Raw genomic sequence first — 15,916 nt, 5'->3', positions numbered from 1 at the left:
ACTCTGGGCTTTTCAATAAATCTGGCATGAATCTGTATTTTGGATTTAGAAATGTATAAAGGAGGGCTGGGGGTAACTAGTGCAATGGATTAATTCACTAGTCTACAATATCACACACTGTATGCAGAAATGCAACCATGAAACAGCTGCAGTAGGAGAGAATTCCCTGGGATATTATGTAAAGATATACATGACCTTTTAGAGCAGAGGTTTTCAAACTGTGGGGAGCACCTCCCCTGGGGGAGCATGACAAGGTTATTACGGGGGCGCCAATACCTGACAGGAACATTTTTTTTTCTGACTTCATGGCGATAAAGAAAATATAATTATAAAACCTCCACTGTAAATGGCAGACTCGCTGGACCTCTGCGATGACTGACTCAATCAACTACACAGGGATCATGTTTAATCTGACCAACCTCCAGCACCCTCATTTTATTGTTCTTTATTCCGCTTTTAATGCTGAAGTAATGACTTTGGGGATTTAAAAGCCCATTTAGTTGTTTCACAGCAACACACAGTAAATTAAACTGATTTTATTACTATTATTATTGTAGTATTGTTAATACAGTATACCTTTTATTTCACAAACATAAACCAATTGAAATGTGTTTCAATGCTCGTGGATTAAAAGAACCAAGGGCATTAGTACTAGTAAAACCTGACCATGATATAAATAAAAGGTATATGTAATAATAACAGTACAATCAGTTTCATTTATAGGGTTTGGCTGCTAAACAATGAAATGGGCTTTTAAATCCACCATGTCCTTACTTTCTCATTTAAATGTGGAATGAAGAACAAGAATAAGTGACTGTGTGTTGATGTTAATACAATTACAAATGGTGATTGTAATAAAATGTATCCATCTTAAATATATATATATATATATATATATATATATATATATATATATATATATATATATATATATTATAACTTTATTGAAGATTAGTTGCTTGTTTAAATGTTGCACGTTTGCCACTGTCCCAGCTGCACTGTATCCTGTTATAACCCAGTACAGCATGCGCAACGCTGCAATATTGTAATGACCCAGCGATTTCCATTGTTGCAGGACTTATTGAATGTCCCGTTTGTTTGTCTTGTATGTTCCTGTATTACATAATGTTTTGCTGTGTCACGCCACTATCCTGGACATGCATTTGTACACTCAGAATACTGGTGGGAGGGGCATTCAGAACAGAAAATAGAAGGCACTTTTTTACACAGTAAATCGTGGGAATCTGGAACCAACTCCCCTCAAGAAGCTGCTTGATGAGATTCTGGAATCAATAAGCTAACAACCAAACGAGAAAGTGTGTAGGCTATGGGAATAAATACACTTATACAATGCATACCTTCATCTACAAGAGGTTAAAACTACATACAATGTATATAATATGTTACTACATAAATACAGAAACTTGTTGCGTCATAACAACTGAGGAAACAGAATTCCGGATAGGATTGTCTGTAAACATGAAGTAAAATGGATAAAAAGCAGTGATTGTAAACTGGAAAAAGTCATTAACATTTATCGTCAACATTTTTTTCAAATATAGCAGGGTGTTAAAAAATTTCGCAACAAAATGGTTCACTTTTACTGGACAACACAAATAATGAAAAAGTTACCTACAGAATCAAGAAACTGTGTAGCAAATGTGAAAACACGGAGGTGGATTTTGAAACGCTTTTACACAACAGAGTAAATGAATGAACCCCCCCCCCCCCCCCCCCCCCCCAAAAAAAAAAGAACCTGTGGGTATTTAATGGAAGGCAGTTTAAAATTAGTTCATGTTGTAACTGGAAAGGGCTTTTTTGTTTTGTTTTTCTTATTTACATTTTGAAAGAAATGAATAATTTGCACTTAACAGTAAAAAGCTTAAAAAAATATCTGCCCCAATAACTCAGTGTGCGGTCTCTATTATTGATAGGGCCAGAGGTTAAAACTATGATGCTGTAAAACAGTTATTTTTTACTAAAAGCAACAACCTGAACACATCTTGACTGAAGGATTAACAATATAGCACTGTATGCCAAATATGACAAGGTGTTCTCTCCATCATGTGTAACTGAAGCAGTTTGAGATATGAGCAGGCCAGGGATGCCTAATAAATAGAAGACAGGGATGGATTTATTTGCTACTGTATGACAGGACTCATGGCACAATTTAAATACTTCCACTGTTCAAATCCATCCTTCCCTATTCAAATTCAAAATGCTGGCTAGCTACTATAGTGGTATAGAATAATACACAACCACCTCTACACAAAAAAGGCTTTTACATTATACCCAGGCGGAGGTGCCAATAAACCAAGCTCAGCATTGTATTCATTATAATAGATGGTAAGAAAGGCAAGAATAAATTCCAAGGGTGCAGCGATAAAGATTTTCTAACTATATCGGCCAATACTGATAGGATAGATAAAGAGGCATTCAAAATAGTTAATAGGAGGCACTTTTTTATACAGGGAATTGTGGGAGTCTGGAACCAACTCCCCAGTAATATTGTGGAAGCTGACACCCTGGGATCCTTCAAGAAGCTGCTTGATGAGATTATGGGATCAATAAGCTACTAACAACCAAACAAGCAAGATGGGCCAAATGGCCTCCTGTTGTTTGTAAACTTTCTTATGCTCTTAAATCAGCACTGGTTGCAGGTGTATTCTGTGGCATTTTGAAGCAGAATTTGATTACTGTGCTGTCTTTTGCTAAGTAACAAATTCAAGTTTGACTGAATTTTGTAAGCAGAAATTTAATATTTTTGATGTGTTTTTTTTCTTCTTTTGATTAAGTGAACACTTTAAGTTGTGCAACATATTTAAGCAGTGTATGCTTAAAATAAAATTGTAACAAGTTGTTGTAGTTGACATTGTGTAGGCTATATTTCTTTTCTATTGTACAGTATAGGTAGAAGTTATAATACGCAATGTTTGACAGCAAGTAGCTATAAAGGTTAATGTCACATCATATATTTTTTTCTATGGCAGTGTTTTTACTAGTACAAATGCAAAATGTTATTTTTGTGTGACTGTTGTAAAACAAATTGCTATCAAGCACACAATATAATACTACGTTATTCTTTGTATTAATTTTCTAAAATAAATGCAACTAGTAAACATTACCTGTTGTATTTGACACAAATGAACAAGTGAATGATATCTGTTCATTTGTTAACATTTATAAATTATAAAACAGTTTAAATATAAGCCCTATGTCTTGTTCTAGTAGTTTACAATAGCTTACTTGCGCTATCTATTATCAGTATCATAAGAACAACAACAAAAGAAAGGTTACAAACGAGAGGAGGCCATTTGGCCCATCTTGCTTGTTTGGTTGTTAGTAGCTTATTGATCCCAGAAACTCATCAAGCAGCTTCTTGAAGGATCCCAGGGTGTCAGTTTCAACAACATTACTGGGAAATTGGTTCCAGATTCCCACAATTCTCTGTGTAAAAAAGTGCCTCATATTTTCTGTTCTGAATGCCCCTTTATCTAATCTCCACTTGTGAACCCTGGTCCTTGTTTCTTTTTTCAGGTCGCAAAAGTCCCTTGGGTTGACATTGTCAATGCCTTTTAGAATTTGGAGTACTTGAATCAGATCGCCGCGTAGTCTTCTTTGTTGAAGACTGAATAGATTCAATTATTTTAGCCTGTCTGCCTAGGACATGCCTTTTCAACCCGGAACAATTTTGGTGGCTCTTTTTTGCACTCTTTCTACAGCAGCAATATCCTTTTTGAAGCGAGGTGATCAGAACTGAACACAGTATTCTAGATGAGGTCTTACTAATACATTGTAAAGTTTTAACATTACTTCCCTTGATTTAAATTCAACACTTCACAAATTAATTTAGCAAGATAAACAAGTTACAAAAGCCCATTTTGAACTACATTGTAATATAATAATAATAATAATAATAATAATAATAATAATAATATCTGTCATTAGCTGTTGTGTTGTTATTACTTTTTTTTACGTATCCACAGTGTTTTAGAATTATTTTTACATCCTAGCCTTGTATTTAATGTATTATGCACTGTTTTTCACTGTATTTAATGTATTATGCACTGTTCCTCACTATCTTGTAAAGTGCTTTGTGATGGTGTTCCACTATGAAAGGCGCTATATAAAAAGATTGATTGAATAATAATAATAATAATAATAATAATAATAATAATAATAATAATAATAATAATAATAATAATAATAATGTAACAGGCCCCTGAATGGCGCATCCAGTAAAGGCGCTCCGCATGGAGTGCAGGATGCACCCTATAGCCTGGGGATCGCTGGCAACAGTCAAGTAGATACATGCTTTTGTTTTAAATCAGATATTAGATAACTGAATGTTAGGAGCAATTATTGTTTTTAAGTCACACATCAGTACTGAAAAATTTGAATACTGTCAAACTTTTTAAGAAAAAAAACTCCTATTACCCATGGCATACATTTAATAATAATAATAATAATAATAATAATAATAATAAGCCCATATGGTCATTCATATCAGTATTTGTAACTATATAACCTATTATACTCTTGTGTTTATGCAGGGCATGGGCATTTTTAAGTTATTAACATACCCAGAATCTAGGCTGACTTGTTATACAGTATATTTAAACTCAAACCCTGTATAATAGATAGCATGTACAATACATTGTCTTAATCCCAAACCTTGTATGATAGATAGCATGTACAATACAATTTTCAAAGTTCTGTTTTTTTTAAATTACATTTTTTTCGAGGCTGGAAGATGTAACAGAAAAAAAGAAACACGATGTACTTGCAGAGGCCTTGACCTACTGTGCAGTCATTTTCCTAAAAATACGGAGAAAAATTCTCAGAAAGCTGAAACTGAGACAGCCGAGTACTCTCTTTTAAACCTTAGTGTCATCTACACCTTTTATGAGCCTCTGAAGAGGGATAGAGCTTTTTTTATTATTATTTCAGTAAATTCAAGTATTCAACATTGGCAAGAACATTACTTGCTATAGCTGAGCTGCTTATTTTATTCTGCAGGGTTACGAAATGTAGCAGAACCCCACCATTTACAAAAATAGGATTTGCAGGAGGCAATTTTGGTTACAATGCCGAAAGGAGGTACCGCACTGTTACCCGTCTGTCAGTGTGAACTAACCACACACAAAACAGGCTGCAGTTTCAGTTCGTTTTTGTATGTAGCAAGTATAAAACCCTTTCAACTCCTTCTACACAAAGCAACAGGACTGAAACATTTTAACATTGAAGACGTTTATTTATTATTAACTGCTCATTATGCCATTAATAGCAACAAATCATTCAGTCAGCTCTTTCATTTTCTTGGACCCTTACAGATAGAGTTATGATACATACCTCAAGAAACTTTTAAATTCTTACTAGCTATTCTATTGTTTTCTAAAGATGAATGTTCTTCAATTAAGGTCAAGGAAGTCAAGGTATTACATGCACACTGCATACCCATGTGAGAGATTACTGTATACATTAGGGTAAACCCAACCCAAACATCAATCTGTCACTGCAACTGAGCAGGGAGACAGAACCCTGGAAATGCATCACTGTTTGTGGTTTAACACATTGAGTCTTTAATAAAACGGGTTTACAAACACTGAATCAAACTAATCCTCAATCCTACAAACGACTGTTAAATCAAAAACTAAATCAGGTCAGTGGAAAAAAGGACCTAATTGTCTAAAAAAAAAAAAAAAAAGTGATCCAGTTGTGCGATTTATAGCTTTTATGTCGAGAATACAACTACTAGGCATGCGAGAATAATGTGAACAGTCAAATACATATTGGTTGCTGCTGCCACCTGTACGGAACTGCAGAAAGAAAAGTATCTTGATTGCCTAGTATTCTGGGGTCACTTATTTAAATGCAGTTCAAACTCTGCTAGTGCTTTAGTGTGTAGTGAAAAAAAAAAAAAAAAAACGGAATAATAAATAAATTCCCATCCCAGATATAAGCCAACATAGTTTGACATATAATTTAATATATAAAGCAGCTGAACAACTGTGGTGGATCCAATCGTTTTTAAATAGATTAACAATAATAGTACATAACATTTCTGTTTGCAAAAAAAAAAAAAAAAAAAAAAAAAAAAATAAAAAAAAAGAATTTTTGTTTTGCACAAAAAAAAAAAAAAAAAAAAAAAATTAAAAAAAAAGAATCTTTGTTTTGCACAAAAAAAAAAAAAAAAAAATTAAAAAAAAAGAATCTTTGTTTTGCACAAATGACTCTTTTCTCTGCAAATACACTTTACGATCACTTTGATCCTTGTATTTTATTGTAGTTCAAACCAGCTCAGGCACGCTGTTGTGAAGCATTTAGTTTACGAATTAAAAACAACGGCATCATTTAAATGTAAGTGTTTGAAAATTGTCTCGCAGTGATACTAACAAACATGTAAAACTCATTGACTCTCGTTTCAACTTTTTAGTTTAGTAAAAACATTGAGAAAGTGTTCTAGACCAAACGTTTGTAATTGTTTTCCTTTCAGCATTGCTACATATCTCAACACTGGGTACATAGTATTTGTAGTTACGGATAATTAAAAATAGTCCTGCAAAAAAAGCGATGACACCCCATTGTCCTTCAGCAGCAGTCTGTGGGATCGAGTCCGGGTATGCAGAGGACTCTCATACTATTGTCATAAACACACAATGCTATACGTTTTTCAAGAATAATAATAAAAAAAAAAAATCTAGATATACACATATGTGATCTGGTTTAGTTAAATCTTCGTCAAAGGTGGTAAACACATAAAATGGTTGAATGAAAATTGGTCACTTTTAAGTCCTACCTTCGTCACAACCCCCGCTTGCAGAATCAAACTTAGGGCAATGGTGTAACACGGCAATGTGTTATTAGTATTACTCGTCATGTTCTCTAAATACACAAGATTCAGATAAAACATACAATAATCCTAGAAAGGATTAAATACCATACGATCTCATTCCTGCATATTATCTCTAGCCTGCCCTAAAACTACATAGCTTTGTGCGAATGTTTGATCTCTACATTGCAATTAAGTAGCCTCCGACAAGGAAAAGCTATCTCCTATTTTCAAACTCTATTAAAATCTTAAATCTTAAAAAAACAGCAGCTACTGTACTTACGTTTATTCTTGAGCTCGACACATTAACTCATAAATATATTTTAATAGTAAATAAACTGGTTATAGTTCACAATCTATGTTCTTCATTGTGATAATATATTTTAACCTCTACCTTCTCTCGGCACTCGGAGATAAAAGTTTTGCTATCGCAGTTTTCAAACTCTCAAGAACCCCAGGAGCCGCTTCTCCGTCTCAGCCAATAAAAAATAAAAAAACCTTCTACGTCACCGCAAACTCCTGTATTTCCACAATGCATCGTCTGGTTGTGCATGGAGCGTTTTCTTTTTGAGATCGATTTGGGACGTGGTGAGAAAATCCTGGGGCTGTTGTTAGTGCTGCCGAAAGCACACATTCTTTTGAGTACATCCACTGTCAGCATCCATATTATGATGTTATTTTATTTTATTTTTTTTCTGGACTTCCACTGCCAGCTTAGGCTATTTAGGGCAAAACGTTTGTTCCAATTGATTTGATGTGTATAAAGCTAAACTCGCCAGTGCTATGAGTTTTTTTTTTTTTTTTTGTGGTTTGATTCTAAATAAACAATCTAATCAAGAGGTTGTTTTTTTCCCCTGATATGGTGCATTTAGGACATGTGTTATGTGGGCTGCTTGTCACTGATTTTTTTACTGTTGTAATTGGTTTCTTTTATATTTATTCATAGGTTTTGTTTCATATAATGTTTTTAGAATTGGATTATGCTTTGTTTGGGTTGGTGTTTGTACTGGTTGTGACATCCACTACAACCCACTGTTATTGGCGCATACAGTGCAGGCCCATCTGTGGTCCTGTGGCCTGGTGGTTTTAAAACAATAAATAGGTATTTATATGTCTGTACAATAGGAAATTGTGTCTGGTCCTGTGTCCTTGAATTAGGATCATTCTAAACGAACCTGGTCCTGGTGCGCTAAGCCTTCAGTGTGCTGTTGTGCCCGACCGGCCCTTACATTTAGAAAAAATGATTAGTAAATCAAGAGTAAAAAAATATTCTGAAAATAATTTCTCAGTATATCCACATGACTTCAGATCTAAAAGAAGGGCACACAATACTAAATGCCAGATGCTTTGTCTGTCTGTCCTCCTTTCACACTCCATAACTGACAAACTTATGGTCACAAAAGTAGGCTATACTGCAAGGATTGCTGGAAACCTTTGACATATGACCGCCACGTCAAGGTCACAGCTAGAATGCCAAGCAGATTCTCTGTTTTTGACGTTCTCATGATAGAACAATTGCGTTGAATTTAACAGTTATGAACTTGGTTCCTATTGCGTTTGAAGAAAATCTGGGAATGTCTTCGTCTTTCTCAAAGTATCGTTGACCAAGAACCAAAACCAGAGTAAAGCTGGTGAAGATTCAGGTGGAATAGAACTGGCCTCAGAGAAACCAAGGCTAAGGCCTAAGCACAGAGCCTCCTGCTGGTCTGGAATCTGTTGCTGCATGCTGACCTTCTGGCATAAGGTTTTCCTGACCCCAAGCAGAGCCGCATAGAGACTCAACAGATAAAAATAATGCTAATAATAATTCTGTTCATGGTTAACTGACTGTCTGACAATAAGAGACAGGAACCACTCCTTGAGTTAGCAAGCGGGAGGGCATGTGTCAATGAAAGGCACTGTAAGCACTCGTTCCAGTAGTGTTAATAATGTTTACATTCCTGTTTGTAAGATCAATCTTGAATACATTTGATAGTCGTGTACCCTCCGACTCAAAAAATAAATAAATAAATTGGTACTTATCACTCCAAAATGTCTTGCAATCCCAGTGGACATCTCAGTGTGTACAAGTCTCTTCCTGTGTTTTGGGCCATGCCTGGCATTGTATGTTCCTGCGCTGGTTTTCATATATGGTAATAGCTGGAGATACTGAAATGCATGATTCTAGTTAAGGACTACAAATATATATTAGTATATACTGTATCTTATTTTATCATTTAAAGGACATTTTGTAAACACTATAACATAACTGAAGATGCTGTGGTGAGATACCCTAGTTCTCTGGGGTTGAAGGCACTCCTGGACTGTAACTGCACCCTAGTGCCACAGAACACAGAAGTAATGTGTTTTCTCAGTGCAAATTACACCTCCTGTATTATTGTTGGAATTATTCTGCAAAACTGTGGAAAATGACGACAAAATACTTAAGCCGACTGCTTTTAATTTAAACCTTTTGCTCCAACAGTTTGCCACAGGGTTAGGTTGTATTGAACTATGTAGGCCTATACACACTGTTTTGTGAAAAAAAAATACTCTGCGCTCTTGCACAAGGATGCTAAGGCAGCCATTGTATTTTTATTCTTAAGAATGTCTTATCTGCACTTGGCAGCCCAGTAGACCCATGCAGGTGCAAGTGCAGGTGCTCCAAGTGAAAGTACAGGGTGAGGTGATGCGGCAGTGCAGCGTGAGGTGGTTTGGCAGTGCAGGGTGAGGTGATGCGGCAGTGCAGGGTGAGGTGGTGTGGCAGTGCAGGGTGATGTGGTGTGGCAGTGCAGCGTGAGGTGGTGTGAAAGTGCTTTGTGAGGTAGTGTGGAAGTGCAGGGTGATTGGAAGTGCAGGGTGAGGTGGTGTGGCAGTGCAGCGTGAGGTGGTTTGGCAGTGCAGGGTGAGGTGGTGTGGCAGTGCAGCATGAGGTGGTGTGAAAGTGCTTTGTGAGGTAGTGTGGAAGTGCAGGGTGATTGGAAGTGCAGGGTGAGGTGGTGTGGCAGTGCAGGGTGAGGTGGTGTGGCAGTGCAGCGTGAGGTGGTTTGGCAGTGCAGGGTGAGGTGGTGTGGCAGTGCAGGGTGAGGTGGTGTGGCAGTGCAGCGTGAGGTGGTGTGAAAGTGCTTTGTGAGGTAGTGTGGAAGTGCAGGGTGATTGGAAGTGCAGGGTGAGGTGGTGTGGCAGTGCAGCGTGAGGTGGTTTGGCAGTGCAGCGTGAGGTGGTGTGGCAGTGCAGGGTGAGGTGGTGTGGCAGTGCAGCATGAGGTGGTGTGAAAGTGCTTTGTGAGGTAGTGTGTAAGTGCAGGGTGAGGTGGTGGGGCAGTGCAGCGTGAGGTGGTGTGGCAGTGCAGGGTGAGGTGGTGTGGCAGTGCAGGGGGAGGTGGTGTGGAAGTGCAGGTGCTCCAAGTGAAAGTGCAGGGTGAGGTGGTGTGGCAGTGCAGGGTGAGGTGGTGGGGCAGTGCAGCGTGAGGTGGTGTGGCAGTGCAGGGTGAGGTGGTGTGGCAGTGCAGCGTGAGGTGGTTTGGCAGTGCAGGGTGATGTGGTGTGGCAGTGCAGGGGGAGGTGGTGTGGAAGTACAGGTGCTCCAAGTGAAAGTGCAGGGTGAGGTGGTGTGGAAGTGCAGATGCTCCAGGGGGTCATGCTGGCTCTGTTGCTTCAGCTCCCAGATCCATAGAGGTCTGGCAAAATACAAAACAAAACAAAACAAAAATGGCAGCACTCCAGCTTGTCAGTGTAAGGGCCCGTATTCACATAGCTGTGTCCCCTTTGTATTGCCAAACTCCTCCCTGTGATCAGTGCGGTGCTACACTCTATCCAATCCCTGCACGCAACACAGCTGATCACAATAGAGCCGTTCAGCAGTCTTACAGTTATGCCCTTTCCCCAAGATGGCCGACTTTGGTTCAGTCCTACCAATGAGTCGGCTCATCCACGTTAAGGCGGACCACCAACCTTACTTAGCGCCCTTCCTGGTCGGGAAGTATATTTGCAGCTCAGATTCGTTATCTCTCATTCGCACCCTTACAGTATGCTACATGTGCTATATTGATCCCTATCCTAACAAAAAAAATAAATTCTAGAGCAGGGCTTCAGAAACTTATGACATTATTGTGGCAGCACATATACTGAGCAAGACGAAATGTCTGTGGCTGCCTTGTAATGGTCATTTACATAATAAACACAATGTGCACACACTAAATAGTCCCTCAATCATGCATGTGTATTTTATAAAAGCATATTTACTACCAATACAAAACAACAGTACAGGTGGATTAGTTGGCTGACACGTGTTTTAACTTGTGTCATTTCTACTGGTTGGTTACAAATGTGCACTACTTCTGAAAGTGCAGCTAATGAAAAAAAAGTATTGGTCTCATCACCCTGTAACTTTCCTGTTATGAAAATAATAATTAAATCAGTAAGCAGCATTTTTCTTTTTGGAAGCATAGTGATAGAAGATGTTTTTACTTTGCGACATCGAAGGAGGTGTTGGAACTGTAAAAACGAAGGGTAAATTTAAATGTGTGTTTTTGTGAACCAAAGCAGATCAGTCTAGGAGGATCATAAAGTGGATTGCAAATGCAAGAGTGTGATTTGTATTATTAATATGGCCAGAAGCTAAAATTACATGACAGTGATACAGTTAATTTTGACACTTGTAATGAACTCTTTATTGAGAGAATCACAGAATGCATAAAAGTGGGTTTCATTGTAACAGTGAGAGGTTTAATCAATGTTACAGTGACACTATTCACAACAATGGTAATCAAACTTAACTAAGTGTAGTGTACTGTCTTAAAACAGCAGAATTAACCTCAATATGGCAGCCATACTAGGTCAGAGTCAATCATGTCAACAACACATGAAGCATGGAGTGTTCATATACCCCTGCAGTTACGAGGTCAGTGCTCATTTATATACCCCTGCAGTTGTGAGGTCAGTGCACGTTTATATACCCCTGCAGTTATGAGGTCAGTGCTCGTTTATATACCCCTGCAGTTATGAAGTCAGTGCTCGTTTATATACCCCTGCAGTTATGAAGTCACTGCTCGTTTATATACCCCTGCAGTTATGAAGACACTGCTCGTTTAGATACCCCTGCAGTTATGAGGTCAGTGCCCGTTTATATACCCCTGCAATTATGAAGTCAGTGCTCGTTTATATACCCCTGCAGTTATGAAGTCAGTGCTCGTTTATATACCCCTGCAGTTATGAAGTCAGTGCTCGTTTATATACCCCTGCAGTTATGAAGTCAGTGCTCGTTTATATACCCCTGCAGTTATGAGGTCAGTGCTCGTTTATATACCCCTGCAGTTATGAAGTCACTGCTCGTTTATATACCCCTGCAGTTATGAAGTCAGTGCTCGTTTATATACCCCTGCAGTTATGAAGTCAGTGCTCGTTTATATACCCCTGCAGTTATGAAGTCAGTGCTCGTTTATATACCCCTGCAGTTATGAAGTCAGTGCTCGTTTATATACCCCTGCAGTTATGAAGTCAGTGCTCGTTTATATACCCCTGCAGTTATGAAGTCAGTGCTCATTTATATACCCCTGCAGTTATGAAGTCAGTGCTCATTTATATACCCCTGCAGTTATGAAGTCACTGCTCGTTTATATACCCCTGCAGTTATGAAGTCAGTGCTCGTTTATATTACCCCTGCAGTTATGAGGTCAGTGCTCGTTTATATACCCCTGCAGTTATGAAGTCAGTGCTCGTTTATATACCCCTGCAGTTATGAAGTCAGTGCTCGTTTATATACCCCTGCAGTTATGAAGTCACTGCTCGTTTATATACCCCTGCAGTTATGAAGTCAGTGCTCGTTTATATACCCCTGCAGTTATGAAGTCAGTGCTCGTTTATATACCCCTGCAGTTATGAGGTCAGTGCTCGTTTATATACCCCTGCAGTTATGAAGTCAGTGCTCGTTTATATACCCCTGCAGTTATGAAGTCAGTGCTCGTTTATATACCCCTGCAGTTATGAGGTCAGTGCTCGTTTATATACCCCTGCAGTTATGAGGTCAGTGCTCGTTTATATACCCCTGCAGTTATGAGGTCAGTGCTCGTTTATATACCCCTGCAGTTATGAAGTCAGTGCTCGTTTATATACCCCTGCAGTTATGAAGTCAGTGCTCGTTTATATACCCCTGCAGTTATGAAGTCAGTGCTCGTTTATATACCCCTGCAGTTATGAGGTCAGTGCTCGTTTATATACCCCTGCAGTTATGAGGTCAGTGCTCGTTTATATACCCCTGCAGTTATGAAGTCAGTGCTCGTTTATATACCCCTGCAGTTATGAGGTCAGTGCTCGTTTATATACCCCTGCAGTTATGAAGTCAGTGCTCGTTTATATACCCCTGCAGTTATGAAGTCAGTGCTCGTTTATATACCCCTGCAGTTATGAAGTCAGTGCTCGTTTATATACCCCTGCAGTTATGAAGTCAGTGCTCGTTTATATACCCCTGCAGTTATGAGGTCAGTGCTCGTTTATATACCCCTGCAGTTATGAGGTCAGTGCTCGTTTATATACCCCTGCAGTTATGAAGTCAGTGCTCGTTTATATACCCCTGCAGTTATGAAGTCAGTGCTCGTTTATATACCCCTGCAGTTATGAAGTCAGTGCTCGTTTATATACCCCTGCAGTTATGAGGTCAGTGCTCGTTTATATACCCCTGCAGTTATGAAGTCAGTGCTCGTTTATATACCCCTGCAGTTATGAGGTCAGTGCTCGTTTATATACCCCTGCAGTTATGAGGTCAGTGCTCGTTTATATACCCCTGCAGTTATGAAGTCAGTGCTCGTTTATATACCCCTGCAGTTATGAAGTCAGTGCTCGTTTATATACCCCTGCAGTTATGAGGTCAGTGCTCGTTTATATACCCCTGCAGTTATGAAGTCAGTGCTCGTTTATATACCCCTGCAGTTATGAAGTCAGTGCTCGTTTATATACCCCTGCAGTTATGAGGTCAGTGCTCGTTTATATACCCCTGCAGTTATGAAGTCAGTGCTCGTTTATATACCCCTGCAGTTATGAAGTCAGTGCTCGTTTATATACCCCTGCAGTTATGAAGTCAGTGCTCGTTTATATACCCCTGCAGTTATGAAGTCAGTGCTCGTTTATATACCCCTGCAGTTATGAAGTCAGTGCTCGTTTATATACCCCTGCAGTTATGAAGTCAGTGCTCGTTTATATACCCCTGCAGTTATGAAGTCAGTGCTCGTTTATATACCCCTGCAGTTATGAAGTCAGTGCTCGTTTATATACCCCTGCAGTTATGAGGTCAGTGCTCGTTTATATACCCCTGCAGTTATGAAGTCAGTGCTCGTTTATATACCCCTGCAGTTATGAAGTCAGTGCTCGTTTATATACCCCTGCAGTTATGAGGTCAGTGCTCGTTTATATACCCCTGCAGTTATGAAGTCAGTGCTCGTTTATATACCCCTGCAGTTATGAAGTCAGTGCTCGTTTATATACCCCTGCAGTTATGAAGTCAGTGCTCGTTTATATACCCCTGCAGTTATGAGGTCAGTGCTCGTTTATATACCCCTGCAGTTATGAGGTCAGTGCTCGTTTATATACCCCTGCAGTTATGAAGTCAGTGCTCGTTTATATACCCCTGCAGTTATGAAGTCAGTGCTCGTTTATATACCCCTGCAGTTATGAAGTCAGTGCTCGTTTATATACCCCTGCAGTTATGAAGTCAGTGCTCGTTTATATACCCCTGCAGTTATGAAGTCAGTGCTCGTTTATATACCCCTGCAGTTATGAGGTCAGTGCTCGTTTATATACCCCTGCAGTTATGAAGTCAGTGCTCGTTTATATACCCCTGCAGTTATGAAGTCAGTGCTCGTTTATATACCCCTGCAGTTATGAAGTCAGTGCTCGTTTATATACCCCTGCAGTTATGAGGTCAGTGCTCGTTTATATACCCCTGCAGTTATGAAGTCAGTGCTCGTTTATATACCCCTGCAGTTATGAAGTCAGTGCTCGTTTATATACCCCTGCAGTTATGAAGTCAGTGCTCGTTTATATACCCCTGCAGTTATGAAGTCAGTGCTCGTTTATATACCCCTGCAGTTATGAAGTCAGTGCTCGTTTATATACCCCTGCAGTTACGAGGTCAGTGCTCGTTTATATACCCCTGCAGTTATGAAGTCAGTGCTCGTTTATATACCCCTGCAGTTATGAAGTCAGTGCTCGTTTATATACCCCTGCAGTTATGAAGTCAGTGCTCGTTTATATACCCCTGCAGTTATGAAGTCAGTGCTCGTTTATATACCCCTGCAGTTATGAAGTCAGTGCTCGTTTATATACCCCTGCAGTTATGAAGTCAGTGCTCGTTTATATACCCCTGCAGTTATGAAGTCAGTGCTCGTTTATATACCCCTGCAGTTATGAAGTCAGTGCTCGTTTATATACCCCTGCAGTTATGAAGTCAGTGCTCGTTTATATACCCCTGCAGTTATGAAGTCAGTGCTCGTTTATATACCCCTGCAGTTATGAAGTCAGTGCTCGTTTATATACCCCTGCAGTTATGAAGTCAGTGCTCGTTTATATACCCCTGCAGTTATGAGGTCAGTGCTCGTTTATATACCCCTGCAGTTATGAAGTCAGTGCTCGTTTATATACCCCTGCAGTTATGAGGTCAGTGCTCGTTTATATACCCCTGCAGTTATGAGGTCAGTGCTCGTTTATATACCCCTGCAGTTATGAAGTCAGTGCTCATTATATTCCCCTGCAGTTATGAAGTCACTGTTCGTTTATATACCCCTGCAGTTATGAAGTCACTGCTCGTTTATATACCCCTGCAGTTATGAAGTCAGTGCTCAAATGGTGTGTGGGGCATGAGAGTTTGACAGCAGCGGCAACTTTGTAAAATTACTGCCACAAATGTTTTTGGTTTTTTTTGTACCTTGCCAAGATTGAGATTGATCTAATCAATCATAAAACAGAGTTGTGTGCCAAGTGCGAAGCCAGTATCTCAAAATAGTTTATAGTCTTTATCATCTGACAACCAAAGAGACACATGACCCCAATATATATGCTAGTCATCTTACGTCAGCAGTCAAGGTAAAAGATGAAGTTAAATTTTTCCCAAGAA

At 39.1% G+C, this 15,916-nt stretch overlaps 1 protein-coding gene across 18 annotated transcripts in view; it reads right to left on the bottom strand.

The window, feature by feature from the left end:
• The window catches only part of LOC121324481 (prominin-1-A-like), an 85,909-nt gene extending 78,607 nt beyond the window's left edge, over window positions 1–7,302 (bottom strand). For 13 of the 18 annotated variants that reach the window (XM_041266513.1, XM_041266539.1, XM_041266564.1 and 10 more), the window contains exon 1: window positions 7,116–7,273. The gene's annotated coding sequence lies outside the window, so the exon portion shown is untranslated. Of the gene's footprint in view, window positions 1–7,115 lie in introns of all 18 variants that reach the window. The other 5 variants (XM_041266422.1, XM_041266460.1, XM_041266503.1 and 2 more) reach the window with 3 other exon arrangements.
• Window positions 7,303–15,916: the final 8,614 nt, after the last annotated feature.

Source organism: Polyodon spathula, chromosome 1, assembly GCF_017654505.1.
Source record: "Polyodon spathula isolate WHYD16114869_AA chromosome 1, ASM1765450v1, whole genome shotgun sequence".
Taxonomy (NCBI): Eukaryota; Metazoa; Chordata; class Actinopteri; order Acipenseriformes; family Polyodontidae; genus Polyodon; species Polyodon spathula.
This window is presented reverse-complemented; position numbering and strand designations above follow the sequence as displayed.